This window comes from Giraffa tippelskirchi, chromosome 11, assembly GCF_054371585.1.
Source record: "Giraffa tippelskirchi isolate mGirTip1 chromosome 11, T2T-mGirTip1v1.2.pri, whole genome shotgun sequence".
Lineage (NCBI taxonomy): Eukaryota > Metazoa > Chordata > Mammalia > Artiodactyla > Giraffidae > Giraffa > Giraffa tippelskirchi.
In genome coordinates this window covers 128868843-128896411 of record NC_137285.1, presented here as the reverse complement: position 1 = coordinate 128896411, position 27569 = coordinate 128868843, and the positions used below count along the sequence as shown (strand labels likewise).

Here is a 27569-nt window from a genome sequence, read left to right as displayed (position 1 = left end):
TAATTCTAATCAAAATCCAAATGGGTTTTATGAGAAAGTTGGAAAAGCAAGTCTAAAATGATGTGGAAGAGAAACAAGTTCCAAAATAGACTAGAAACTTATAAAGAACAAGATGTGGTGGAGCTTGCCTTACCAGATTTAGGACTAAAGCTCTAATGATGAAGATACTGTATAAGTGTGTCTGTGGATCAGAATAGACTCTAGAAACAAACCAATCATGCATGCAAGTTTGATTCTTGATGAAATCATTGCAGACTGCTAAATAAAAGATCAACAATTCAATGCATGTTGATGGTACAATTCATGTAGATTAAGAAATTAAAATGGGTTCACTACCTTGTGCCATGCTGAAAATCAGCTTTTAGTGATAAAAGACTTAATTGTGAAAGCACAAGCATAGAATGTTTAGAAGACTATGTAATTTAATACAATTTCTTGATATGGAAGGAAATCTTAAGACATTAAACAAAAATGCAGATCATAGAGGAAAAGATTGATAGATTCAATTATATCACATAACTTTGGTTCAACAAAAAACACACATTAAAGAAAGTCAAAAGACAAGCCATGGAGTGAGAGATGATATTGGGAACTCATCTCCAACAAATGATCAGCACCTCAAAAATATAGGGACTATATAAGGTGTAGGTATCCTAATAGATACCCTCTAAAACATCTACTTTGGCTTCATTGACTACACTAAAGCCTTTGACTGTGTGGATCACAACAAACTGTGGAAAATTCTTAAAGAGATGGAAATACCAGACCACTCTACCTGTCTCCTGAGGCTTCTGTATGCAGGTCAAGAAGCAACAGTTGGAACTGGACATGGAACAACTGACTGGTTCCAGATTGGGAAAGGAGTACATCAAGGCTGTATATTGTCACCCTGCTTATTTAACTTATATGCAGAGTACATCAATGGGAAATGCTGGGCTGGATGAAGCACATGCTGGAATCAAGATTGTGGGAGAACTATCAATAATCTCAGATATGCAGATGATACCACCCTTATGGCAGAGAGCAAAGAGGAACTAATGAGCCTCTTGATAAAGGTGAAAGAGGAGAGCGAAAAAGCTGGCTTAAAACTCAACATTCAAAAAAACTAAGATCATGGCATCCAGTCCCATCTCTTCATGACAAATAGATGAGAAAACAATGGAAACAGTGACAGACTATTTTCTTGGGCTCCAAAATCACTGCAGATGGTGACTGAAGCCATGAAATTAAAAGATGCTTGCTCCTTGGAAGAAAATCTATGAACAACCTAGACTGCCAAAAAAGGTCCATCTAGTCAAAGCTATAGTTTTTCCAGTAGTCATGTATGGATGTCAGAGTTGGACCATAAAGAAGGCTGAGTGGTGAAGAATTGATGCTTTTGAACTGTGGTGTTGTAGAAGACTCTTGAGAGTCCCTCGGATTGCAAGGAAATTAATCCTGGATATTCATTGGAAGGACTGATGCTGAAGCTACTTTGCCCACCTGGTGAGAAGAGTTGACTCATTAGAAAAGACCCTGATGCTGGGAAAGATTGAGGGCAGGAGGAAAAGGGAACGCCAGAGGACAAGATGGTTGGATGGCATCACTGACTCAATGGACAAGAGTTTGAGTAAGCTCCAGGAGACTGAAGGACAGTGAAGCCTGGTGTGCTGCAGTCCATGGGGTTGCAAAGAGTCGACTTAGCGGCTGAACGACAACAGAAAATCTTAATAGAAAAGTCGCCAAAATATATAAACTGGCATTTCATGGAAGAAAAAACACAAATTGTCAATTGGTATAGGAAAATATGCTGTGTCTCATTAGTTACTTTGGAAATGCAAATTACAACCACAATGAGCTACCATGAAGTTAGAAAACATTTTAAAAATACAGTTGTCACCAAATTAGGAAGAGCAGGGAACAATGTAATTTACATGTCCTACTATAAACTGAGAAAGTACCATTGGAACATGATTTATCATTACATAGGAAAGTTGAAACATGTACATGCTTTGCGACCCAGTGGTTACTCCTAGGTATATGTCATATGCAGTTTTAATTTTTCTTGATCAGGCTCAGATCACATTGGTGGGTGAACCAATTCTTTTAAAACAAACAAACAAACAAAAAGAAACCTAGAGAATATGACAGAATTAAACAGAACAGAATAGAAATAATCAGAATGCATTGCTGATAGGTTATGGATTGTTTTGTGAATTTCTTGGATTGCTCATAGTAGGGATTTTTATTCTATTAATTATTTCAGGGTATGTTATAAAATGTCTTTTTTAGGAGTTGTGTTAAAATTTTTTGAAAGCCACTAAAAAGATACTTAATATGTGATAGGACACAATCACAAGAATGTCTAAATAGTATTGCTTATAATAACACAATAAAAGCAATATCTGAAAACAGCTCAGATATCCAACAACAGTACCACAATAAACTGTAGATTAGTCATGTAATGGAATATTCTACAGAAATAAAAATGAAGGAACCTTGAAGATTAGTCATCAAATAAACAAGAAGCAAAAATAAATAGCTATCACTATGCACACCAAAATAGGTAAATCTCAACAGAATATTGAATACAAGAAGTGAGTCACAGAATATAAATTAGTATGGTTCTATTTACATAAAATTTAAACCTAAGCAAAACTTAAGTACGTTGCTTAAGTCTACATACATACATATATACATATGTAGGCATTAAAACCATAAAAAGAAAAGCCAGAGCGGGCTCTTGAATGGGAGAGAGAGAAAATGAAGACATAGCGCATGTTTGAAGGTACTAGGTACTCTGTTAACCTGAGTGATAAAGCATACACATGCTTGTATTTTACTATTTAACCTGAAGAGATACCCTTATGTGCTTCTCAGTGCATGCTGCATTTCATAAATTAGAATAATTTTAGATATTAGCAAAAGTGAAGTTAATTTGTGGGTAAGATCCTTGAGGCAATGCATTGGAATGGGCTTTGGCACCCAAGTGGGCAGAAAGAAGGGCAACTCCTCTTCTGGGAGCAAAGCAGGAAGAAGCAAGGATGAGAGCAGTTGCAGCATGATCTCAGGGGTGTGTGTGGAGTGGGAAGGTCCGAGGAGATGCTTGATGGAATTCAAGTCTGATGGACCCTTTTTAAGAAAGTAGGAGGTGGGGAGCCTTCTGGGAATGAAAGGGGAGGTTTGTGTAGAAGGGCTGGAGAGGGCAGTGAAGGCTTAGGATGGTCTTGCACAAAGTGGAGTAGCTATGGCACTGATGACACTTGAAGGCAATTTTCTTGAATACAAAGGTAGAGTCATTTTAAGACTCTAATAGTTATGAGTTTGTTTTAATGCAAAGGTTTTTTCATTTTAATAGTTTTGCTTTTGTTTTAATGCATATTAATAAAAAGCAATTAGCACGTCAAACTTAATATTTTATGGATATTACATATAGAAGTGCTGATTAAAAACTGTGACACCCTTTCTAGAAGGGTTAAGGTGGGAAGCTGTTATTATTGCTTAGGTTTGTCTGTAGCCCAGTCTAGCCTGTGGGTGTAGGTCCCAGAATAGAGAATAGAATTTTCCTAAGAGCAGCCAAGTATCTGGAACCTGAGGTTGCCTGTGTAGGGTGTTCTAGGGAATGTCTCAGGAAACCAGAGGCCACTGATTCATTAGGGAGGGAAATGAGCAGTTTCCCAGAGGGACTGACTCAATGACAGCCATTCACATATTCATTCATTAGCTATCTACTGAGTGTGTGTTAGGATTGGGGGCCATGTTGGATGCTGGGAATAAGATCAATAGAGACATGGTCCCCACCCTCCTAGAGCTTAAGTGGAAGAGACTTAAGTGAACACGAAAACCATCACTGTTCATTCAGCCTTCTCCAAAGTCATTAGAAATGCCAGGATGAAAAGAGTTAAGAATTTGGAGGCAGTACTGGTTTTTGTTCACTGACAAAAGCTCTTCATGTATTTACTATGCTGCTTGTTTAGACTCTCCACAGAGCCAGCTGGTGAGACTGTGGTATGCTCTTATATATATATTAAAAAAAAGCTTTCAAATTGCTACTTTCCTAGAAACATCTCAGTTTGCCACTAATCCCAGGCATGCCTGTGGGAATGTTAGAATGCATTGATGGCAGCATCCACAGGCTTTTCCTTAAATGTTAGCAAATTTTTTTCAATCCTCTTAAATACTCTGAACAGTGCTGAAGTGATAACTGGATGAGCATGGAAAACATAATGAAGGGAAAGAGTCAAGAACTTCAAAGTTCATACTCCTTGAGTCTTTGATAGCTCAAGATTATTCCCAGGTGATGTCGGTGGCTTCTTAATGTGGGGTCCTTGGGGTCCTAGAGGGTCAGTGGATACCCTTCAGGGTGATCCAAAGATTTCTTGATGTTGTTTGGAAAAATGTGTAGGTATGGGCCCATAGTTCACATTAGGTTCTCAAAGGGACCCAGGCAGTCTAGAATCACTGCTATAAATCCTTGAAAGTGTTTCTGTGAGTGCTTTCTAGGAGAACATTCATAGATAAGTTTGCACAATTGTCCCAGAACACAAGGAAAGCAGCAGAACCCAGGAAACTGAAATTGGAGCCCAGGTCCTCTTATTATCAGCCAAGTGACCTTGTACAAGTCTTGAGCCTCAGTTTACTTATCTATTAAATGGGGGAAAGAACATGTGTAGTTCCTCCTTCCTACAGTTTTCATGGCAAATGATAAGATGCATGTGTAAACTGCCATAGAAACTTCCAGGTGAAATTGAGAGCAAGCAAGAGGCTTTAGAGAAACGTTTATTCTCCCCACCTGTAGACGGTGTGTGTTCTTGGTCACTAGAGGGAGCTTTAGGATTCAGGGGAAAGAAAAACCAGTGATGTGTCTCCAGGAAAGCCTGAGACCTCTATGAGGAATTCTTCCAAAAGCTTTTGCCCTTTATAAATAGCCACTTCGATTTTTCCTTTTCTTTTTAAAAATGCAGATAAATGCCTATAAAAGCAAATGTGACCAGGGCTTATGGTGACAGATTTTTTTTTTCTACTTTTAAGATTTTTTTTGATGTGGACCTTTTAAGTTTTTATTGGATTTGTTACAATATTGCTTCTATTTTATGTTTTGCTTTTTTGGCCAAGAGGCATGTGGGGTCTTAGCTCCCCGACCAGGGACTGAACCCACACCCCATGCATTGGGCGGCGAAGTCTTAACCAGCAGATGGCCAAGAAGTCCCTACTCAACATTAAAGATTCTTCCTTCTGACTTCTTTTTTTGTAAATTTAGTTTTTACATAAACACAAAGTTTCCACAATCAATTGGAAAGTTAAAAAAAAAAGAAAACTTTCAAGAGGGCCATAGGAAGAAAGTGCTTTTCCCTCAGCAGCAAAGTGACTCATTGTACATTCTGTGCCATGTGGTGGTGGCTGGTTGAGGATTTTGTGCCCAGGCAGGATGGGGAAGTGCATTGTCTAACTTTGGCAGCACTGAGAACTCTGACTCTGGATTTCTTGATCGTACTCCCTGCAGTTCTTAATTGGTGTGCTCTTCTCCAGGCTGGGGCTAGAGAGAGAGAGAGGACTCTCACTCATTTAAGGAATTTGAATGTTGGACACCAGAAAACCTAGGATAGCTTGAAGGAGGAGGTACGATAGAGGGAAAGACACTGACCTTACATCTTAAGGGAATCAGAATTTCATTGACTCACTGTGTTTGCGGGACAATTTTTGTCCCCTTTTAGGCCCTCAGTTTCTCTCTCTGCTTCTGACCATCCCAACACATACACACCCATGGTCATCTGATCAATAGACTTGATCTTCATCAAGTGTAGATCATTACATGACCAGACTCAGGCCCCAGTTCATGAAAAGCAAGGTTTTGCAGGAGCGTGAAACTCTGAGACTTACCTAATTTTTAATCGAGATTTCTTTGGAAAAAGTAGAGTCTTGATATTTCTCTTTCTTGGCAGCTTTGGGCTGTATTTCAGTCTCACAGCAAAACAGATGCCTGCAGAAAATGGTGAACACCATAAGCATTTACAGGGAGTCATCTAAAGACTGAATTACTAATATCCATGAGCAAACCTAGCCAATCAAATTGTCAAGCACTGGTCTACTAAGTCCTCTGGATTCTGAGATGTACTCCTACAAATTCTGACTTCCCCAATTTTACATTTTAAAAATGGAGGTATGTCTGTGACTTACATAAGGAGTATTCATCATTCCTCCTGAAAACTTTCTGTTAGATCTACAGTGTTGGTGCAATCTGTGGCCTTTTGGAATTGAGGAAGAGTTCTAGGAAACACTTTACTTTTGTTTTGTATATTTCTATTACCTGGAGGCTTAAAAAGCTCCCTTCCACGGGCACATCCAAGCTCTCACTGTGACTCTTGACATCTCAGGGGTGACCCTCGCCAGAAGGCATCCTTCTCTGCTGACAGGGAGGCAGGAGGCTGCAGGTTATAAAGGATGAAGCCCTGTTATAGGCTCATTCATTGCAGAATGAATGGGGAACAGCTGCCTTTCTTTGTTGAGGACCTTGTTGGAGGTTTTTCTATCCTTTCCACTGAAGTCTAATAACTGCTGCTGCTGCTGCTAAGTCGCTTCAGTTGTGTCCAACTCTGTGCGACCCGATAGACAGCAGCCCACCAGGCTCCGCCATCCCTGGGATTCTCCAGGCAAGAATACTGGAGTGGGTTGCCATTTCCTTCTCCAGTGCATGAAAGGGAAAAGTGAAAGTGAAGTCTCTCAGTCGTGTCCGACTCTTAGCGACCCCATGAACTGTAGCCTACCAGGCTCCTCCATCCATGGGATTTTCCAGGCAAGAGTACTGGAGTGGGGTGCCATTGCCTTCTCCAGAAGTCTAATAACAAGCTGAGACTAATCAGCTGATTTGGGTCAGAACAAACCAGAGTTTCTGCCAGCCCACTTCAAGCACAATTGTACCATGTTAGCAGTGTTAGCAGTAGGAAATTTGCTATAACAATATAAGTGGCTTGATCAGTTATTCTATTAATGATTACAATAGCAATAATTTTCTCCCCTTTTTGTTTTCCAGAGGCCACTGTTTCTTCTTAAAGCTTTCAGGCAGTGAAGGTCAGAAAGTGGGCAACAGAATCACTGTTTCCTAGTTGCATAAGTACATGCTAAGTCACTTCAGTCGTGTCTGACTCTGTGCAGCCCCATGAACTGGAGCCTACCAGGCTCCTCTGTCCATGGGATTCTCCAGGCAAGAATACTGGGGTGGGTTGCTGTGCCCTCCTCTGGGGATCTTCATCTCTTATGTCTACCTGCACTGACAGGCAGGTTTTTTACCACTAGCGCCACCTGGGAAGCTGCTCTTCCTTAGTTGAGGGCTTCTCAAATCTCAAGGTCCATACAAATCACCTGGACAAGGCAGAGTCTGATTCAGCTGACCTGGAGGTGGGGGTGGGGGTGGGAGGAGCTGGTGATACCAAGGCTGCTGGTCTGTGGACCATGCTGAGTAACAAGGCCCTAGTTAACTTTTATCTCTAGCTCCTGTTTCAAGCTGATGCATCTTAGGAGGAATAAAAATGCTTTTTATACTCCTCCGACACTGTCAGAAATAAAGACTGAATAAGTAATGATTTCAAAACCCCTGGGAAATCATGAGGTCACAGATTCCATCTTCTGATTTAACAGTTAAGTTTGGAAAGCCATGACTTGGAATTCTAATTTCTTGCAACGCAAAATATTGACAATAGATTTCGTCGTGTGCACAAACACAGGAAACAGAATCCAAGCGGATCTGATTTTTCTCATGAGATGGCAAAGCTACTGTTTATTTGAGGTTATTATTATTTTTTTATTGGCAAGCATTAGATTCTGTACTTCTTTTAAGTAAGAATCTGGTGGGCACTGTCTGAGGGTTTGTAGACTAATTTCTCTGACTCTGAATCAAATGTGTACTTCATCTTTATCCTCACTACCAGGAGTTCAGTCTAATTGCTTCTGCAGAGGAATGAATTTTCTTCAGGTGGGAAGGAATTTCAGGTTTGTCTTGAATATTCTCCGGAGAGCTCCTTTTAGGAATTACTGTCCTGAGTTTTTAGACCTTCAGTCTGGATCTGCTAACGTTTCCACGATTTCTCCTTTCTTGGTTAAACTGTAAGTTTGTTGTAATTGGAGGCCAAAGCTTCTATTTTACAGGGCTGGGAAATCAGAAGGAAATTTTAAATTCATTGATTCCAATTTCCACTTTAAAATCTGAATTTCTACAAGCCAGCCTCTGCTTGAGACACATTTGATGATGGGAATCATAATACTTTGTAGCCTATACTTTGAACATTTCTTACTATTAAGATGCCTCTGCTGATATTGGATCAAATCATCTCCCAACGGCTCTTACCTGCTAACTCAGTTTTACTCACTGGGAATAATTCCTTTGTCTTGAATAGAATATGAACACAATACATATTGTTGGGTAGCTGAATTGTTCAGGCCGGGAGCTTGGTGGTTCTCTTTTCCTGTGGTAGTTCTTCCTGCAGAAGAGTAGCCTCCAGCTCCTGACTTGAGTAATAAACTTGGGGCAAGGTCCAGAGATTGGATGGGCTGCGGTATACCACGGCAGTCACTGTTTATCAGGACTTTAGTTCATTTCACTACAGGGGCTTAAGATTTCCTGCATTTCTTTCTTAAATGCAGCCTGACTTAAGCCTGAAATGAAATACAGGATGAAGATTCATGATTACTCATGAATTTTTGCACAATCAGATCATTCAATAGGAATCTTAGAAATGGCTCCAGTTTCCGAAATATTTATCTTTTCTTGAGTTCTCACCTAAAGCAAAGTTTTTATATTGGCAAGGTTGGACTCCAGTCTTCTCTTTCAAGCCCCTTTCAGCACCATTCTACCCTTTTATTTGTATGGCCCACAGGTGACTTAATCTCCAAAGTTTCCCCTTTGCAGTATTTTCTATGCCTTGAGCCATTCATTACCTCTTTCTGGCCCTTTTCCCTCATTGAAACTTATGCGTCCTCTGGTTCTCTCACCAGCCATTCTATCCAATGCGACCCTGGCCATTAATGAGATTTGGTCCCCTTAAGAAATCCTTTATAATGTGTAAAATAGCTCTTGCTTTCTCTGCCTGCCTCAGCATAACAATTTTTTTTTAATATTTATTTATTTGGCTGTTTTGGGTCTTAGTTGTGGCACATGGGCTCAGTAGCTGTGGTACACAGGCTTAGTTGCCCCGTGGTTTGTAGGATCTTAGTTCTCTGACCAGAGATCGCATTGGAAGGCAGATTCTTAACCACTGGACCACAGGAAAGTCCTCATAATTTCTTAATCTAGTCAAAAATATGTCTTGAAAAGGCCCTTAGGTGGTGGCTTTTTAGTGGGGAGGGATAGGCATCAGAATAAGACCATGGATGAGAAACTATTTTGGTCTGTGGGCTCTGAAGTGCAAATTCACTTCGTGTGAATTTGTGCAGATTCACAAAATTGTCCATTTCCTCTTTATATGGAACTGGTTCTGTTTTCCTTAAATAATAATAACAATAGCTCTTATTTCATGGGATAATTAATTATAGTTACTCACTATGTTTCAACTACTGTGCCTATTGTTAGCACAAGTACCGTGCCAACTGTTGTTGTTGTTCAGTCACCAAGTCGTGCCTGACTCTTTGCAACCCCATGAACTGCAGCACGCCAGGCTTCCCTGTCCTGCACTATCACCCTCAGTTTGCTCAAATTCATGTTCATTGAGTCAGTGGTACCATCCAACCATCTCATCCTCTGTCTCTCCCTTCTCCTCTTGCCCTCAATCTTTCCCAGCATCAGGGTCTTTTCCAATGAGGCTGCTCTTTGCATCAGGTGGCCAAAGGACTGGAGCTTCTGCTTCAGCATCAGTTCCTTCCAATGAATATTCAGGGTTGATTTCTTTTAGGATTGACTGGTTTGATCTCCTTGCTGTCCAAGGGACTCTCAAGAATCTTCTCCAGCTCTACAGTTCAAAGAATTGATGCTTTTGAATTGTGGTGCTGGAGAAGACTGTGCCTATGGCCTAACGGATTTCTCATTTAATGTTTATAACAACCCTGTGATGAAGGAAGAATTTTTTTCATCATTCTATTGATGAGCAGACTGAAGTTCAGAGAGGTTAGGTGGTTTACCTCACCTCATGCAGCGACTACAGGCTGGCAGAGATAGGGTTCAAACCAAGATCTGTCTGACTAAGGTCCATACTCTTAACCATGCAGCTTTCTTTTTTCTGATCAACCAACAGAGCAGAAACTTAAGATCAGTGAGCTTCCTCAGACAAGCCCTGCTGTGCTCATCTTAACTGTAACCTTTCTACTTCACCTAAGTGTGAAAAAACTACCACTTTGCTCATCCCTATCGTCTTAGCTCTCACCCCTTGCTTTCCTATGCTGAGAAAAGCTGCTTCTGGCTTCTGCGTGGCGTGCACAAAAGTAATAAGTATTTGTTATTTAATTACAAGGATTTATGATGAAATGAGAGGAGGGATACTAACACATCCCATCTGGGGCCAATTAAGAAGAACTTAGTTCCTGAGTATATGTGGTTTTTCTTTTCTTTTCTTTTCTTTTTTTTTCAGAAGAGGAACAGTTCCAGCCAGGCTTTGGCTCACAAAGCATGGCATGGTTTAATAGAAGTCGGGTGACTGAGACATCTTGATGCAATTTCTGAGAAAGCCAGACGGTTCATCACCTTTAATGAGAGGGAAGCCTTTAATGAGTGGGAAGCAAAGTTTCTTGCAGGGTCAGCCATGGGCAGGTGGATTTATACCTGTGCCTGGGTTTGTTCCAATTTTTTAAAGAAGGGCATTCACGCGAAAGTTGCCTTTTGGAACAGGGAGAATAAAAAGATGCCAAAACGCTGCTTTCAGGATAAATGCATCAGTTTGCAAAAACTCCCAGGGTTTCCCGGAGTGGCCACCCACAGAGGAAGCACCATCTGGTTGTCATGCTGTCACAATGCGGGAGAACAATCCTTGGGCACAGGGCAAAACAGAACGTTCCTCAGAACTGGATAGAAGACACGTAGTAAGAACTGAAGCCAGGAGGAGCAGACCACCCCAGGCCCGGGAAAACACTGCGCTGAGTAAGGTCATAGACTCTAGGTATATCCACACTTGTCCTGTGACACCTTAGCAATTTTGAAACAGACAACATATAAATCAGAAAAATATGCATCTCTAGAGAGATTGTTGAATGTTCTCAGGACATACGGAGAATAAATTTTTTTAAAGAATAATAAACTTCTACATCTTTGGAAATATATTTAACTGAAATACAAATAAATATACATTTCCCTGAAAGATAATTTCCATTCATTCATTCACTCATCAAATGTTTACCAAGTGTCTCCTATGTGCCAGGACCTGTGCTATGTGCTTGAGATACAAAAAAGAGCAGGTGACTGTCTCAACAGTCAGGAGGCTCATAGACCAATAGGAAAGGCTCATAGAAATAAAACAACTGTGGTTTGCATGCTTGCAGGAACTCCAGGAAGGTCACTGAACTACCCTACAAGCAACCACGGAAACCTCCTGGAGGAGGTGTCACCTGAGCTGGGTTCTACAGTGCAGTCAGGAGTTATCCTCCAGAAACCTGTATTTGCATAATATTCCTTTGCCTTTCTAACATGGGAAGGAATGATAAGGTTAAGTAGATGTTGTGTTGGGGTAAGAAGATAAAGGGGTATTAAGTAAAGAATAGCAATTTCAACATTCAAATTGGAACGTTGGAGGAAGAGTGCAGGCCATGGCAGGCTCTGGCTTCAGATGACTAAAACTGGGATCTTTACCACATCCTAAGCGTGTGGACCTGAGCAGATTGCTTAGCATCTTCAGGTCTAGTCGCTCATAAGGTTTCTAGGTTCAATGAAAGAACATGTATAAAACATTTGTTCAGGCCCTGGCTTATTTAAATCTGTAGCCAGCCTGGCTTCTCTGTCCATGGAATTCTCCAGGCAAGAATACTGGAGTGGGTAGCCGTTCCTTTCTCCAGGGGATCTTCCTGACCCAGGGATCAAACGTGCATCTCCTGCATTAGCAGGCATGTTCTTTACCACTGAGCCACCAGGAAAGCCCTATTTAAATGTTAATAAATGTCAATTCATTATTAATTCTGTTGTTATCATCAACAGTGTTCCTTCACTGATTAACCTTCTGAGCTCTCTGAAGCTCCTATTTCTAGTTTTTGCCTCCAGGGAAAAACGGAGGGACAGGGAAAACATAAAGAGAAAAAAAATTAGGGTGTGGTAGTAATTATTATCCTCTTTTCTTGGAGATGATAGACTAAAAAGATCCTCCAATTACAGAAACACAGTTCTCTTTTCTCTATCCTATCAGAAATCCTGCTTTCAGCCTACTGATCTTAGAAAGGCAAAAGTGTTATTGACATGCAGTTATAAAATATAATTAAGACAACTTCTAGTTCTGCTGGCACTAGTAGATAACCTAACATCCTCCCAATGGAAAACTCTTATAAGTACTGCTACTGCTAAGTCGCTTCAGTCATGTCCGACTCTGCGACCCCATAGACGGCAGCCCACCAGGCTCCGCCGTCCCTGGGATTCTCCAGGCAAGAATACTGGAGTGGGTTGCCATTTCCTTCTCCAGTGCATTAAAGGGAAAAGTGAAAGTGAAGTCGCTCAGTCGTTGGACTCTTAGCGACCCCGTGGACTGTAGCCTACCAGGCTCCTCCGTCCATGGGATTTTCCAGGCAAGAGTACTGGAGTGGGGTGCCATTGCCTTCTCCGTTATAAGTACTAGTTACAGTAAATAAATTCCTAAGGGGGAAAAGGGAGCGAGGCTGTGAAAACCAAAGGAGAAAGATTATGGGCTGATGCTGTGGCTACACATAGGGATGTAGGGATGGGAGAGGAGACCATGGTGGGCCTGCCTGAGCTGAAGAATTGGAACTAATTCCCCATCCTAAAGCTGAAACTGCCAAAGAGTTATACTGTCACTCAAGGGAACTAGAGAAAAATCAACCCTCAGTACAAGAAGATGACAAGGAAGAGAGGCCTATCGCATATGGGTTTAGAACTTGAATTTATCAATATGAGTGGTCCTGGATGTGGCTGCCATACCTGCCCAGCTGAGACATCATTTTATGAAGTGACCTCAAGCCAGTGATACCCCATGCAGTGGTATCTTCGGAAGCAACCACTTTGAGAAATAGGTTTTAAAACAAAATGCGTTATTAAAGAAGTTAACTTTATACTCAAACATAAATAATTCACCCCTTGTTTGCACATAATTTAACGCAGAAATCAATTGATTTATAAAGGAAAACTTGAAAATCTGTAGGTTTTAGGTTTATAAAAACATCTCTCAGTAATTAATAGATTTAAAGTCAGAAACTAGTAAAGATACCTAAGGTTTGAACAACTGCTAAGTCGCTTCAGTTGTGTCCAACTCTGTGCAACTCTATGGACTGTAGCCTGTCAGGCTCCTCTGTCCATGGGATTCTCCAGGCAAGAATACTGGGGTGGGTTGCTGTGCCCTCCTCCAGGGGATCTTCCCGACCCAGGGATCGAACCCTCAACTCTTAGGTCTACCTGCACTGGCAGGCGGGTTCTTTACCACTAGCGCCACGTGGGAAGCTGCTGTTCCCTAGTTGAGGGCTTCTCAAATTTCAAGGGACATACAAATCACCTGGACCATTTTACAAGGCAGATTCTGATTCTGACCCAGCGATTGAACCCGTGTCTCTTATGTCTCCTGCATTGGCAGGCAGGATCTTTACCACTAGCACCACACATATACGACCCCAGAACTGATGGTTTTCTAGCCCACAAAGGAAATCGCATCAAATACCAAAGACTTAGTATCATATAGGATATATTCTCTGACCATTCTCCAATAAGGTACAAACTTGAAAAAAAAAGATACTTGGAACTACTCTATACATTTGAAAATTAGAAAGAGAGAAGGAAAAACACTTCTGTAGACTGTGGTAGATGCAAGAGTCAGATGAGTGTAAATTATGCCACAATAATGCACAGACCTAAAATATCTCAAGATCTTAAAACAATGGAGGTTTACTTCCCATTTATGGTACATTTCTAGTGTAAGTCAGCTGGGAGCTCTGTTTCCCATTTTCCTCACTCTGAGACCCAAGCTGATTGAGCTTCTGCCACCTGGCATAGAATCAGTTGCTGTAGTGGAGGGGAGAGTGTGTGGCTGTTAAAATTTTCTGCCCCAAAATGACACCATTACTTCCACTCATCTTATGTTGGCCAAAGGACCTCCATTGCCATGGCTGACTTTGGGATAGGGACCTGACCAAAGAGGAGAGCTGGAGATGTCAGTAACCAGCACTAATGATTTCACAAAGAGGAAATAATCATGACAATGAGGAACATTTACACCTAAAAAATGAAAATGTAACCACATGAAAGCTTGTGGGATGTAGCTAAAGCAGTACTTAGAGTAAAATTTATAACCTGAAAGGATCATATTAGAAAAAGAGACTAACAGTGAAGGAGCTAAGCATCCATTCAAGAAAATACCTTCTGCCAAGAATAATGGAAAAAAAATAATAAAGAGGAAATGCATTAATGAAAGTCACAGAAAACAAAACATAGTCCATAGAACTTAAACTCTATCTTATTGTGTTCCTCCAAAGCAAACTCTGAGTTGAAGATGAGTGTGTCCTTGATTTACTATGGAAATGCTCCTAGAGAAGAATGTGAGGGAGCGGGGACAGTCAGTCAGGGGAAAAGAAGGTAAACAAGGGTGCAATCTCAGTCCAGGTTCCACAGAAAACAGCTTCAGCCTTATCCCATGGAGGGCTTCAGAAGTGTGAGTTATGCTTCAGAGCCACTTCTCTTGGTTGGGGGTGAGGGTGAGGGTGGGCTTCCATATTCCCACAACTGTCAGTTATTGGCTAAAGGTTAACTGGAGTGGATTTGGGTTCCCAGACACTTAGGCTGCTCTGCATAGGTGGGCAGAGTGGCTCCAGCAGCCTGAGGACAGTCCTCTGAGGAAGAGTTTCAGCTGCTGGTCTGGTGGCTCAGATGGTAAAGAATACATCTGCAATGTAGGAGACTCAGGTTCTATCCCTGCTCAGGAAGATCTCCTGGAGAAGGAAATGGCAATGGCAACCCACTCCAGTATTCTTGCCTGGAGGATTCCACGGACAGAAGCACCTGGTGGGCTATAGTCCATGGGGTTGCAAAGAGTTGAACACGACTGAGCACTGGAAGCAAAACCACCCTGAATCTAGAAGAGGGGTTAAAGGACCCTACTGAGTCTGGGTGGGGCACAGTGTTCAGTCCAACTGATGCTTTGAAATAAAAACTAATTTAGTAAAACTTAAAAAAAAATTCACCAACAATATTAGAAATGAAAAAGGAGTTATAACTACAGATATCATAAAGATAAAAAGAGGAAAACATGCCCATAAATTTGAAAAGACAGAAATTTCAAATAGAAAAATATGACATCAAATTTCAAGTAGAAAATGACATCAAAACTATCTCAAGAAAAAATGGAAACAGGAGTACAAACCTCACGAGTAAAGAAATGGAACTAGTCATTGAAAGTTAACCCGCTAACCCTCCATAAGACCAGATGAGTGGACTAATCATTCAGGGAACAGATAACTGCAGGCTGATAACAATTTTATCAAAGAATAGAAGGAAAGGGAACATTTTCTAACTCAGAGTATAAGAAAAAAAGATTATAAACCAGCTACATTTACAAATATTTTGTAGGTCAAAAAGTTCATTTGAGTTTGGCCAGTCCAATAAATGTGCTTATAAACAGAATACTAGAATATTAATAAACCTATTAAAATAAAAGTGGATTTATCATAGGAATGCAAAGAAGAGTTGATATTAAAAAGATGAAAGGAGAAAAATATCAACAGGGTTTGATAAAATTCAATACCTATCAATGATTAAAAACTTAGGAAAATAGAAGTAGAAGGAAACTTGCTCAATTAATTAGGGCATGTACTAAAAATCTACAGCAGACATTTTTTAAGGATGACATGTTAAAATCTTTTGCTTTAAAATCAAGGATAAAACAAAGACTCTTTCTGTTAATCAGGGGTAAAAAGGCAACAGAAATGGAGAAACATACCTTGTTCATAGATGTGATAACTCAGTATCAAGAAGATATCAATTCCTCCAAATTAACTTGCAAATTATAGCAAAAACCTCAATAGAGTTTTTCTTGGAACTTAATCAAGTCATCCTAAAATTGATATAAATTTTGGTATCAAAAAATAACAGACAAGATTGGTGAGGAGGGTGTTGGAATTCTTCTATTGGATATAAACTTGCTATAAAACTGTAGCAATTAAGATTGTATAGTGTCATGACAGGAATAAACAGAACAGAGCTCTGAAGCCAACCCACACTGATAGGTAAACCTGACATGTAAGGAATGTGACATTATTGGTGTGGAAAGGATGGTGGTACTAGGAATAAGTGCTACTAGGAAAATTGGTTATCCTTTTGGGAAAAATATATTTGATTCCTACCCCACATGTTCCAAAGTAAATTCATGATAAATTATAAACCTAAATATGAAAATTGAACACTGGAACTTCGTAGAAGAAAATACAGGAGAAATGTTTTTATTTTGGGGATTTTTTAAATTATTGAATAATGCTTTGATTTTTTCATTTCCTAGCAAGAGAAAGAACAGATGAAAAGATTGATAAATATGGCTCCATTAAAATAAAAATGTCAATAGAATTTCTGGCCATTAATAGCAATCCCTATTTGTGAGGATTAAATATATTAACATGAAAAGTAATTACACTTGAACATACAGCACTACAAAATAATTGTATTATTTCTTTTATAGGGTGTTTTCCCCATGATAATTACAGTAAAGCTAGCTTTACAATGTATTTTTTTCTCTTTAAGACACATCTGGATACGTAGCAAATGATGTAACTAAAGGAAGAGAATATTACCCAAAAAACAACGTGAAAATGTGTATTTCATTCTTAGGCAAGCTTGGCAATTGTTTTAATCTCTTCCATGGGAACCAGTCTTCATTTGCATGAACTCTGTAGCTTGTGGTGTTTTCTTAGTAACATTAACATGGAGCAAATTCCTCTGGGTAACTTGCTTTGTGTGCCCAGAATACAGCTACTGAGAATGTAACTGTTGGCAGCCCTTTATTTGGTCTGAGACTGCTTTACTACTGGGGCCTGAACTGGTTAATGTGGGATCCAGGAGCCTTCTGTGTATTCACTTTTGACCCCGAGTCATCATTTTATGTTCCCATCTGAGCCCTTCCACATTTATCTCTTGCAGGCTGCTGAAATCAACAAGTGAACTTGCATTCCTGCTTCTATGTTAGACTGCACCAAAATATTGCTATAATCAGAAGAGAAACATTTGTAGAAGCTCTGGGAGTCTTAGATATTAATCATTTGACAGATAAAAATCAGGAGATTCTGGGCTTGTGTTGATTCCAGAGGTGAAGGGTGTCTTTTGTTTAAAAAAAAACAAAACAAAACAGTCATTCCTCAAAAGGATATTATTTCTGGCCCCTTGGCTGAGTCCAACTTTCAAAAGGCAATCTCGCTAAACCCAAGTTCTTCTGCATTACAAATAAACTAGCATTACCATGCACCCCATAAGCAGCAGCAAGAGCTGTTTTTGCTTCAACCCATAGCACGGTTCAGAAGGTCAGACGTGACCACAGTATCTCCTGTTATTTCAGGGCTCACATGTGTTTGCCTTGGCGCCATTTCCCTGGCATTTGGTTTCCGTTATTTTTCCATGGGTTTGGCTTGCAGAAATCAAAGAAGCATATTTTTGAAAATAAGCGAAGTTCGGACAGATGAAATATTCTGAACTGGTGGTGACTGGACCTAGTGGGAGGCAATACATGCCCCCCTGTTCACATCCAGTAGCGTGGTCCTGACCCTGCATATGGCAAATGCGAGTGATGGTGATGGTGGAGGCTGCCGCACTCCGCAGGGCTGGCCAGAGCCGCCTCCTCACTCCCCGACCAGACTCCAGTGATGCTCAGCTGTCTCCCTTCAGGGTACCGGTTGAGGAGGGAGCTAAATACTCAGGAGAGTGGAGGGTCTCCCTCGATGAACCATTGTGCACTTTAGCCTCAGTGACAGCTGATTGTTGTTAGTGGGAAGATAATGCGATTGGCCCATTGCTTTGGCTTGTTTTTGTTGCTGCTGGGAGCTCTCTGCAGAATGCGTCTGTGAAATAGACACTCATGCTGTATAAAACACAATTAAGCTCACGACTGTGGGGTTAAACTGATAGCAGAGTCTTCAGGGCCTGTAGCTACCATACAGTAGAAGATGTAGTAGGTGGGGTGGGGATGGTTGGAGCCTGGGTAGTACAGTGGCTCCCAAGCTTGTCTGCCCACTAAGGTCACTTGGGAAGTTTCAAAAACTATGCATTCATGTGTTCTGCCTCAAGTGTGTGTGTATGCTCAATCATGTCAGACTGACCCCATGGACCGTAGCCCACCAGGCTCCTCTGTCCATGGGATTTCCCAGGTGAGGATACTAGAGTGGGGTGCATTTCCTCCTCCAGGGGATCTTCCCAACCCAGGGATCTAACCCGTCTTTCCTGTGACTTCTGCATTGGCTGGCGGGTTACTTTACCACTTGAGCCACCTTGGGAACAGGTTGTTATTTAATTTGTTTACAGACTCACTGGGATTTTGGCAGTTTCTAAAGGTCCCCAGGAGACTTGGGAACCACTGATGTGGTGGCAAGAACCCAAATGTTGAAGTTGCACAGCCTTGGTTTGAGTCTCAATTCCAAAATTTAAGGGCTGTTTGACTTTGGCCAAGCCACGAAACAGTTCTGAGTCTCAGCTTTCTCATTTTCAATATGGGGATGATCTTTTCTCCCTTATGTAGCTGTTACAGAGAGTGAGTATGAACAAGTTATGTTTTTAATACTAAAAATGTTTCATTAGTAGTCAGAGATTCGGGTAGCAGTGCAAGTCCTGCCATTTTCTAGGACATACGGCAGAGTTGTTAATAGTTTGGGCTCTGAACCCTGGCTCTATGGTTTGACCTTGGGCAAATGTCTTTGCCTCTAAATCTTTATTCCCCTTGTTGATAAAATGGAGAGTTGTTCTTACTTTATAGGGTTGATATGAGGTTTAAATGACAGATACACTTAGCATTTATGTTAGACAATATAAAATTACTATTTTGTAGCTTTAAAGTGGTAGAATATCAGCATTTTCTTCTGTTTAACCTAATACTGGGTTTTCAAAAATGTCAGTAATTATTATTACTATTAATCAATATGACCTGGAGGCAATTATTTCAGAGTATCTCAGTTTCCCCATACATAAAATGAACACATTTAGAGTTTGCTTCTTCATAGAATTGATATCAGATTTCAGTGAAATGATGTTTGTGAAATCACTTTGAAGATTATAAAATATGAAGAAATCATGATAACAAAAACATTCTTGGAAACTGGGTATCTCATGTATACAATGGTAAATATTTAGTTAAAGGGGTATGACTGAACAGTATGAAACTTAGGAAGGGAATTGAGTCATATGGAGAATCCCTTGTCCTTTGGGATTCGGACAAAATTACTTTTTAAAGCCTACTCCAAGTTTACTGCCACTCAAGCCTCGTGGGGAACAGAGAGCAGTGAACCCCACAGCTCCTACCACAGACAAACTTGCCTTATTGTTGAGCAGATGTGTGGCCCTATCTGTGCAGGAATAACGGCCACGTGATACCCCCCACATGCCAGACTCTGCTAAAGTTCCTTACACGCATGACCTCATTTCATTCTGAGTGAGATCCCCAGTTTTCACAAGGGAGGAAATTATTATCCCAGTTTTTCACAGATGAGGAAATGAGGGCACAGAGAGATTAAGTAACACGTCCAAAGTCACACAGGTGTAATCGTAAAAGACATTCGAGAAACGGGGATTGTGGAAAACATTTGTGGTGACAAATACATTCAAAATCACATCAAATTATAACAAATAACAAAATATTTTATCTAGAGCTCTTCTGTGCTCGTCTACCTTTTACTTTTTCTTTCGGCCATACCATGTGGCATGCGCAGTCTGAGTTCCCTGACCAGATATCGAACCCATGCCCCCTGCATTGCAAGCGTGGGATCTTAAACTCCTCAGCGTAAGCCATGCAATATTTTCTACAAGAAATATATTTAGGTGCTGATCAAAAAGCTTAGTTTAACATTCCTTGTAGAAAATGTCTCCTGGCTTATGCTGAGGATGGCTTGCTCCTAGCTTTTGGTTCTTGACCTCATTTTCATCCCTGACACTGGGTGGCCTCGGGTGGGAAAAATAGCTTCTTCGTGTCTGTAGTTTCTCCACCTATAACATGGGTCTAATAATGCCTCCCTTGAAAGCATGTTGTAGAGACTAATTATCATAATGTCAGTTTTTTTTGTGTGTGCCTCTGATGCAGACTGGAAACCCAAAGGGCCACCCAGACTTCAGTCCTGTGGTAAAACGTTGGTTTCTCTTGGACAGAGACAAGAGTATTGCTTCTTGGTGGGCTTCCAGACCTTCTCACTGTCTTCTCTTTGCATAGGGCAGCGCCGGGTCTCTTTTTTCACACACAGCATTACTTGGAGTAAGTTACCATAAATACCCTGTGGTCAAGGAGTAAGTGATACCGCTTATTACAAAGTTATGTGAGAGACGGTTTCAACTAGTAGGGATCATGGAGGCAGTGACTATGTCACTTGATGTGCTCGCTCATGATCCAGTGAGGAGAATTCTGTTCCATTGAGGAAATGCTTACAAAGGATCAACTTTATTTCATGGCAGTAACAGTGGCTCCTGTGACGCATAGTCTAGCAGCATAGGTATTACGCGGGAGTGCGTCCGAAAAGCAGAATCTCAGGCCCCACACCAAGACTATTGCCTCGGATTCTGCATTCTAACAGAATCCACAGGTGGTTGGAAGGCTCATTAAAGCCTGAGAAGTACCTCTCTCCTCTTGGAACTGTAACAGTCATGACATGCTTTGTGGTGGAGCTGGGAATCCATCCGGTCAAGGTTGATTAGGCTCCAAAGCTCGTGCTCTACCCTCTCCACCACTCTGCCTCCTCTCAAGTGATGCAGATAGGGTTTGATTTATTGCTGAAATGCAATCTGACCTTCCAGGAAGAGGTCTGGCCATGGCTACTACAGTGGGGTACATACGCCTCAGTTCAGGAAACTTCTAGATAAAAGCAGCTTTTATTACAATGTTTATAATTTTGTTACATGTGTGATTGGTTGCCTTTTTTTTTTAAAGCTCAAGATATTTCCTTGCCTGAAAAATAAAAGTGAAAAAGGAATGTGGGGAAGGGGAGGCAGGTAGGAAGTAGAGAAAAAAAGAAAGGAGGAAAAAGAGGAGAAAGGAAAGAAAAAGTAAGCCTTTGAGGGAACCCAATTTTTCAGACTACAGTTATCCATCCTGATTGTGGGGGTGAAAGAAATTTTTGTTAACCTTTAAGGGCTGAGGTTTTAGTTAAAATTATTTTTAAATGAGGATTTTTTTGAAATAATTGAACAGTGTCAGTGAAAGAGTATGCCAAAACAATGTTTTCCTTTTTTCCCTTCCCTTTGAGCTCATTTTTAGACTATTAAAATGACCAAACCAGGATGAAGTACCCAATAAATCTTTATATCATTGTGACTTGATTTTGATTGCCATTTTCAAGCAGTTGCCCATAACTGTGACATTTATTCCTTTTTTAAGATAACATACTATTGTCAGAATGATCTCTGAAAAGCGCAAATTTGAACTCCTGATGAATTACTTTATCTAGACTTTTGATCATCAATTGTTGTTGTTCAGTTGCGAAGTCGTGTCTGACTCTTTGCGACTCCATGAACTGCTGCACCCCAGGCTTCCCTGTCCTTCACTACTTCCCAGAATTTGCTCACACTCAGGTCCAGTGAGTTGGTGATGCCATACAACCACCTCATCCTGTCACCCTCTTCTCCTCTTACCCTCAATCTTTCCCAGCATCAGAGTCTTTTCTAATGAATTGGCTCTTTGCTTCAGGTGGCCAAAGTATTGGAGCTTCAGCTTCAGCATCAGTTCTTCCAATGAATATTCAGTGTTGATTTCCTTTAGGATTTACTGGTTTGATCTCCTTGCTCTCCAAGGGACTCTCAAGAGTCTTCTCCAGCACCACAATTTATCAATGGCTGTTATTTTAAAAAGACAAGAAACCAGGAATTATATTCCTTCCACTGGTAGTATGGAACCACCTAAGAAATATTTTTACCAAAAAATAGGAGATGAATCTCATCAAGATTTTGTATCAAATTACCAATGTACAGGTAATACAGAGGTCACAACTGTCACCTGGGTCTTTTGGAATGCTTGCTTTTGGGTTGATCTGTCTTGGAATCCAGCTGCCATGCAGCAAGGAGCTCCAGACACACGGAAAGGCTACGCATAGTCACTTTGGTTGACAGCCCCAGCTGAGCTCCCAGCTGGTAGTTGTCACTTGCTGTCAGCACATGAACGTCCAGACGTCTTGAACAACCAGCTGACACAGGACCACAATTGCATGAGAGACCCCTGATATGCACCACTCAACTGATCCTGTTAACACACAGAACCAAGAGTCTTGAGGCACTAAGTTTTGGAATGATTAGTTAAGGAGTGTTAGGGATGGAATGCCCCCCTGGCCCAGATCCTATGTTGAAGCCCCATGCCCCAATGTGATGGTATTAGGAGATGGGGCCTTTGGGCTATAAACAGGTTTAGATGAATTCTTGAAAGGTGGGGTCCCCCTGAGGGGACTGGTGTTCTCATAAGAGGAAGAAGAGAAACAACAGAGTCCTACTGTATAACACAGCAAACTATATTCAATATCCTGTGATAAACTATACGGAAAAGAATATACAAAAAAAGAATGTGTGTGTGTGTGTGTGTGTGTGTGTGACTGAATCACTTTGCTGTACAGTAGAAATTAACACAACATTGAAAATCAGTTATGCTTCAATAGAAAAAAGAAGAGAAGAGAGACCAGACTCCTTTCTCTCTGCCATGTGAAGACACAGCAAGAAGGCAACTATCTGCAAGCCAGGAAGGAGGTTCTCACCAGGGACCAAATTTGCTGACACCTTGACCTTGGACTTCCTAGCCTCCAGAATTCTGAGAAGTAAATGTCTGTTTAAACACCCTATCCACAATATTTTGTTAGATAGCTGCCCCATCTGACTAAAGCAGATGGCAATAATCATATTAGTACTCTGTGCTCCATTGGCTGTGGAAGATGAGGCGAAACGAGGGAATTAAGATTACCCCAGATTTTGGTCTTGGGAGAGTGTGTGACCCGTGGTCCTATTCACTGAGCTAGCAAGCCTGGGAGGAGGAACAAATTGGGGATGGAAACTGTTAGTCACTCAGTTGTGTCTGACTCTCTGTGACCCGATGGACTGTAGCCCACCACGCTCTCTGTCCATGGAATTCTCCAGGCAAGAATACTGGAGTGGGTTGCCATATCCTTGTCCAGAAGATCTTCCCAACCCAGGGATCAAACCCAGGTCTCTTGGATTGCAGATGGATACTTTACCAGGATGGGAGGGGAGGAAGAAATAAATGATTTTCATTGTTATCTTAATAATAGATATTAGCTTTAGAATTAATAAATAATACATAAATAAATAATAAAAAAGCATTATAACTGTCTTGAGGCACTAAGTTTTGGAATGACTTGTTAAGTAGTGTTAGGGACTGAATGTCCCCCCTGCCCAGATTCTTTGTTTATTGTAGTTTCCTTTAGCCTTGTTTGCTCTTTGTTTTTTTACAAAATTGCAGGGGCAATTTCCCCCCCACTATCCTAAAACATACCAATCTGACAACCTTTTTGGAGATTTGTTTAACTCAAGATCTTGGACAAAAAAATCCAACATGAACTTCTAACAGCAACTCTGGCTTCCTTCTGTAAAATTTCAAATAAAAATAAATAACATAAATGTTGCTGTTGGGAATTATTTGCTTTGGTAAAACAACTTACTGTTTTCACCTGGGCTAAGTCTTCAGGGAAATCCTAGACATTCATCCCTGTGACAGAGTTCCTGGTCTGTGACTCAAGGGGCAGATGAGGTTATGCTTTCAGTGCTTCCAAGAAACAAAATTCACTGGGTAATTATTTGTCTACACAGTCCAAATGGAAAAAGTAAAATGAACCTGGAGATGCTCAGAGAAATGGCATGAATTTCTGGTTGTGCAATGGTCTACTTATTCTTTCATTTCTTATCTTATCATTCAGAAAATATTCATTGAGGGACTTGCCTGGTGGTCGAGTAGCTAAGACTCCATGATCCCTATGCAGGGGGACCAGGCTTGACCCCTAATCAGGGAAGGAACAGCCTACATGCCAAAACTAAAGATTTTGCATGCCACAATGATGATTGAAGATACTATGTGTTGCAACTAAGACCCAGAGCAGCCAAATAAATAAATACATATTTAAAAATATATTTATTGAGCACCTATCATGTATCAGGTCCAAAGATAAGTGCCAGGGATCCAGTGGTAAGCAAAAGGAAAAAGAAAGTTAGTCACTCAGTCGCTCTGAGTGACACAGAAAGTTAGTCACTCTTTACGACTTCATGGACTATAGTCCACCAGACTCCTCTGTCCGTGGGATTCTCCAGGCAAGAATACTGGAGTAAGTTGCCATTCCCTTCTCCAGGGGATCTTCCTGACCCAGGGATCGAACCCTGCTGGCAAAGCAGTCATTAAGTCTCTAATTTGTCCAGTGAGAGAGACAAATCATTAAGCAAATAGTTTTGCAAATACATACATAAATGTTATGACAAAAAGTCCCCCAGCAAGTAGCTATTGAATGCCTACTATATGCTTATCCTGTGTTTAGTGCTGTGGGAACTATCAAGGGGGTTTAGATGACATTTGTTTTCAACAGCATTACCATCCAACTGGAGAAGCGATGAAGGACCGTAAGTGCCCATCTGTGTGGTGCAGACTTAGTATGGTGGGAAGAAGGCAATGTTGGAGCACCCAAAATTTTTTTTAATTTGGAAAAATAACATATATATAACATGTATAATGTGGTAAAACACATTCAAATAGTACATTAATAGTACTATTAAGTCTCCTTCCTACCATCAACCTCTTGGCTCAACAGGTGTTAGCTGTTTCTCATGCATTCTTCAGAAAAATTTTCATGCATTCTTGAGACTATATATATTTCATACATATTACCCTTCTATTTTAAATTCCAATTTTAATACATAATTTCTACTGCTTACATTAACCACAGAAGATATTAAAAATCACAAAGCTAAGATTTGCACATATTTAAGAATGAAAACAACATAAAAATGTTTTTAATGAAAGTCAAAGCCTCTTCAGGAGTAACTGTTGCTTATTGTGTTTCTTTCTTGAAAAAACTATCCATATGCCATCACAGATGTAGGAAGAAAAGATTCTTGGTTCAATGACTCATATATTCAAGAAAGAAGACTTTCTTAGTTGCTGCTCATCACTAAAGATTAAAAAAGAACCCTGGGAGTATCAAATATTTTCATGACTTGTGATTGGGGTTTGGCTGATCTCTCTTCAAATACAGTTACTCTTTCTGTCTAAACTCTAAATCTTCCCTTATTGGCTTAAGTTTTTAGAAACTAAAACCAAGAAGACACCTAAAGATGATTTCTACTTTTCTGCACTATCTTATCCCTTTTCAAAAACAAGGATCATGGAGATTGATATTATTTAAGTGGTAAGGGCTAGGGATAATAAAACATAAAAGGAGAAAGCAATTATCAATTTAAAAAATCTTATCCTAACACATAGCTGAAATGTAAACTTGCTAACTTGTGTTTAAGTCCATATCTGGGGTTTATGTTGTCAGGTGCACCCAGTCAAGGCCCAGTGACTGTGAAGTGGGTGGAAAGTGAGGTTGGCACGTTGGGTTCCAGTCTCTGCCTTGCTCACAACCAGCCCCTGTGGCCTTAGGTAAATGTCTCCCTCTATCAGACTGTAATTTGATCAAATGAAAGATGAATAGGTTAGCGTATGGGATTGAATTGAATAGGAAATATCCTTTTGCTAATATTAATGGCAAGTATTATTCTGTAAGGCATTTGTAGAATGAGCCTGTGTGTGTGTGTTTGGTAAGTCACTGCATATAATGTATTTCTCAGGGGAGCCATGATCAGAAAGTCTGGAAGTCCCTGGACTAGAGGACACTATGCTACATATCTGAAAGTAACTGGCCAACAACCGTGAAAATAAAAGAATCTGAGATTTTTATAGCAGTGGTCTGCTGGCACTATAGGCTATGAGGATGGAGATACTTCTTTCCACATATGCCAGAGGAACCCACCTCAGTTCAGTTCAGTTCAGTTGCTCAGTCATGTCCGACTCTTTGCGACCCCATGAATCGCACCACGCCAGGGCTCCCTGTCCATCACCAAATCCTGGAGTTTACCCAAACCCATGTCCATCGACTCGGTGATGCCATCCAACCATCTCATCCTCTGTCGTCCCCTTCTCCTCCTGCCCCCAATCCTTCCCAGCATTAGAGTCTTTTCCAATGAGTCAACTCTTCGCATGAGGTGGCCAAAGTATTGGAGTTTCAGCTTCAACATCAGTCCTTCCAATGAACACCCAGGACTGATCTCCTTTAGGATGGACTGGTTGGATTTCCTTGCAGTCCAAGAGACTCTCAAGAGTCTTCTCCAACACCACAGTTCAAAAGCATCAATTCTTCAGCACTCAGCTTTCTTCACCGTCCAACTCTCACATCCATACATGACCACTGGAAAAACCATAGCCTTGACTAGACGGACCTTTGTTGGCAAAGTAATGTCTCTGCTTTTAAATATGCTATCTAGGTTGGTCATAACCTTCCTTCCAAGGAGTAAGCGTCTTTTAATTTCATGGCTGCAATCACCATCAGCAGTGATTTTGGAGCCCAAAAAAATAAAGTCTGACACTGTTTCCACTGTTTCCCCATCTATTTGCCATGAAGTGATGGGACCAGATGCTATGATCTTAGTTTTCTGAACGTTGAGCTTTACGCCAACTTTTTCACTCTCCTCTTTCACTTTCATCAAGAGGCTCTTTAGTTCTTCTTCACTTTCTGGCATAAGGGTGGTGTCATCTGCATATCTGAGGTTATTGATATTTCTCCCGGCAATCTTGATTCCAGCTTGTGTTTCTTCCAGCCCAGCGTTTCTCATGATGTACTCTGCATATAAGTTAAATAAGCAGGGTGACAATATACAGCCTTGACGTACTCCTTTTCCTATTTGGAACCAGTCTGTTGTTCCATGTGCAGTTCTAACTGTTGCTTCCTGACCTGCATACAGGTTTCTCAAGAGACAGGTCAGATGGTCTGGTATTCCCATCTCTTTCAGAATTTTCCACAGTTTATTGTGATCCACACAGTCAAAGGCTTTGGAATCATCAATAAAGCAGAAATAGATGTTTTTCTGGAACTCTCTTGCTTTTTTGATGATCCAGCAGATGTTGGCAATTTGATCTCTGGTTCCTCTGCCTTTTCTAAAACCAGCTTGAACATCTGGAAGTTCACGGTTCACGTATTGCTGAAGCCTGGCTTGGAGAATTTTAAGCATTACTTTACTAGCATGTGAGATGAGTGCAATTGTGTGATAGTTTGAGCATTCTTTG

General features: G+C 40.7%; 1 protein-coding gene across 2 annotated transcripts in view; it reads left to right on the top strand.

Moving 5' to 3' along the window:
• Positions 1 to 23881, top strand: part of CCDC34 (coiled-coil domain containing 34) — a 104851-nt gene extending 80970 nt beyond the window's left edge. Inside the window, exon 8 of one of the 2 annotated variants that reach the window (XM_081544070.1) lies at positions 22909 to 23881. The gene's annotated coding sequence lies outside the window, so the exon portion shown is untranslated. Of the gene's footprint in view, positions 1 to 17224; positions 18089 to 22908 lie in introns of those variants that run through there. The other variant, XM_081544071.1, reaches the window with a different exon arrangement.
• The last annotated feature ends 3688 nt before the right edge of the window (positions 23882 to 27569 follow it).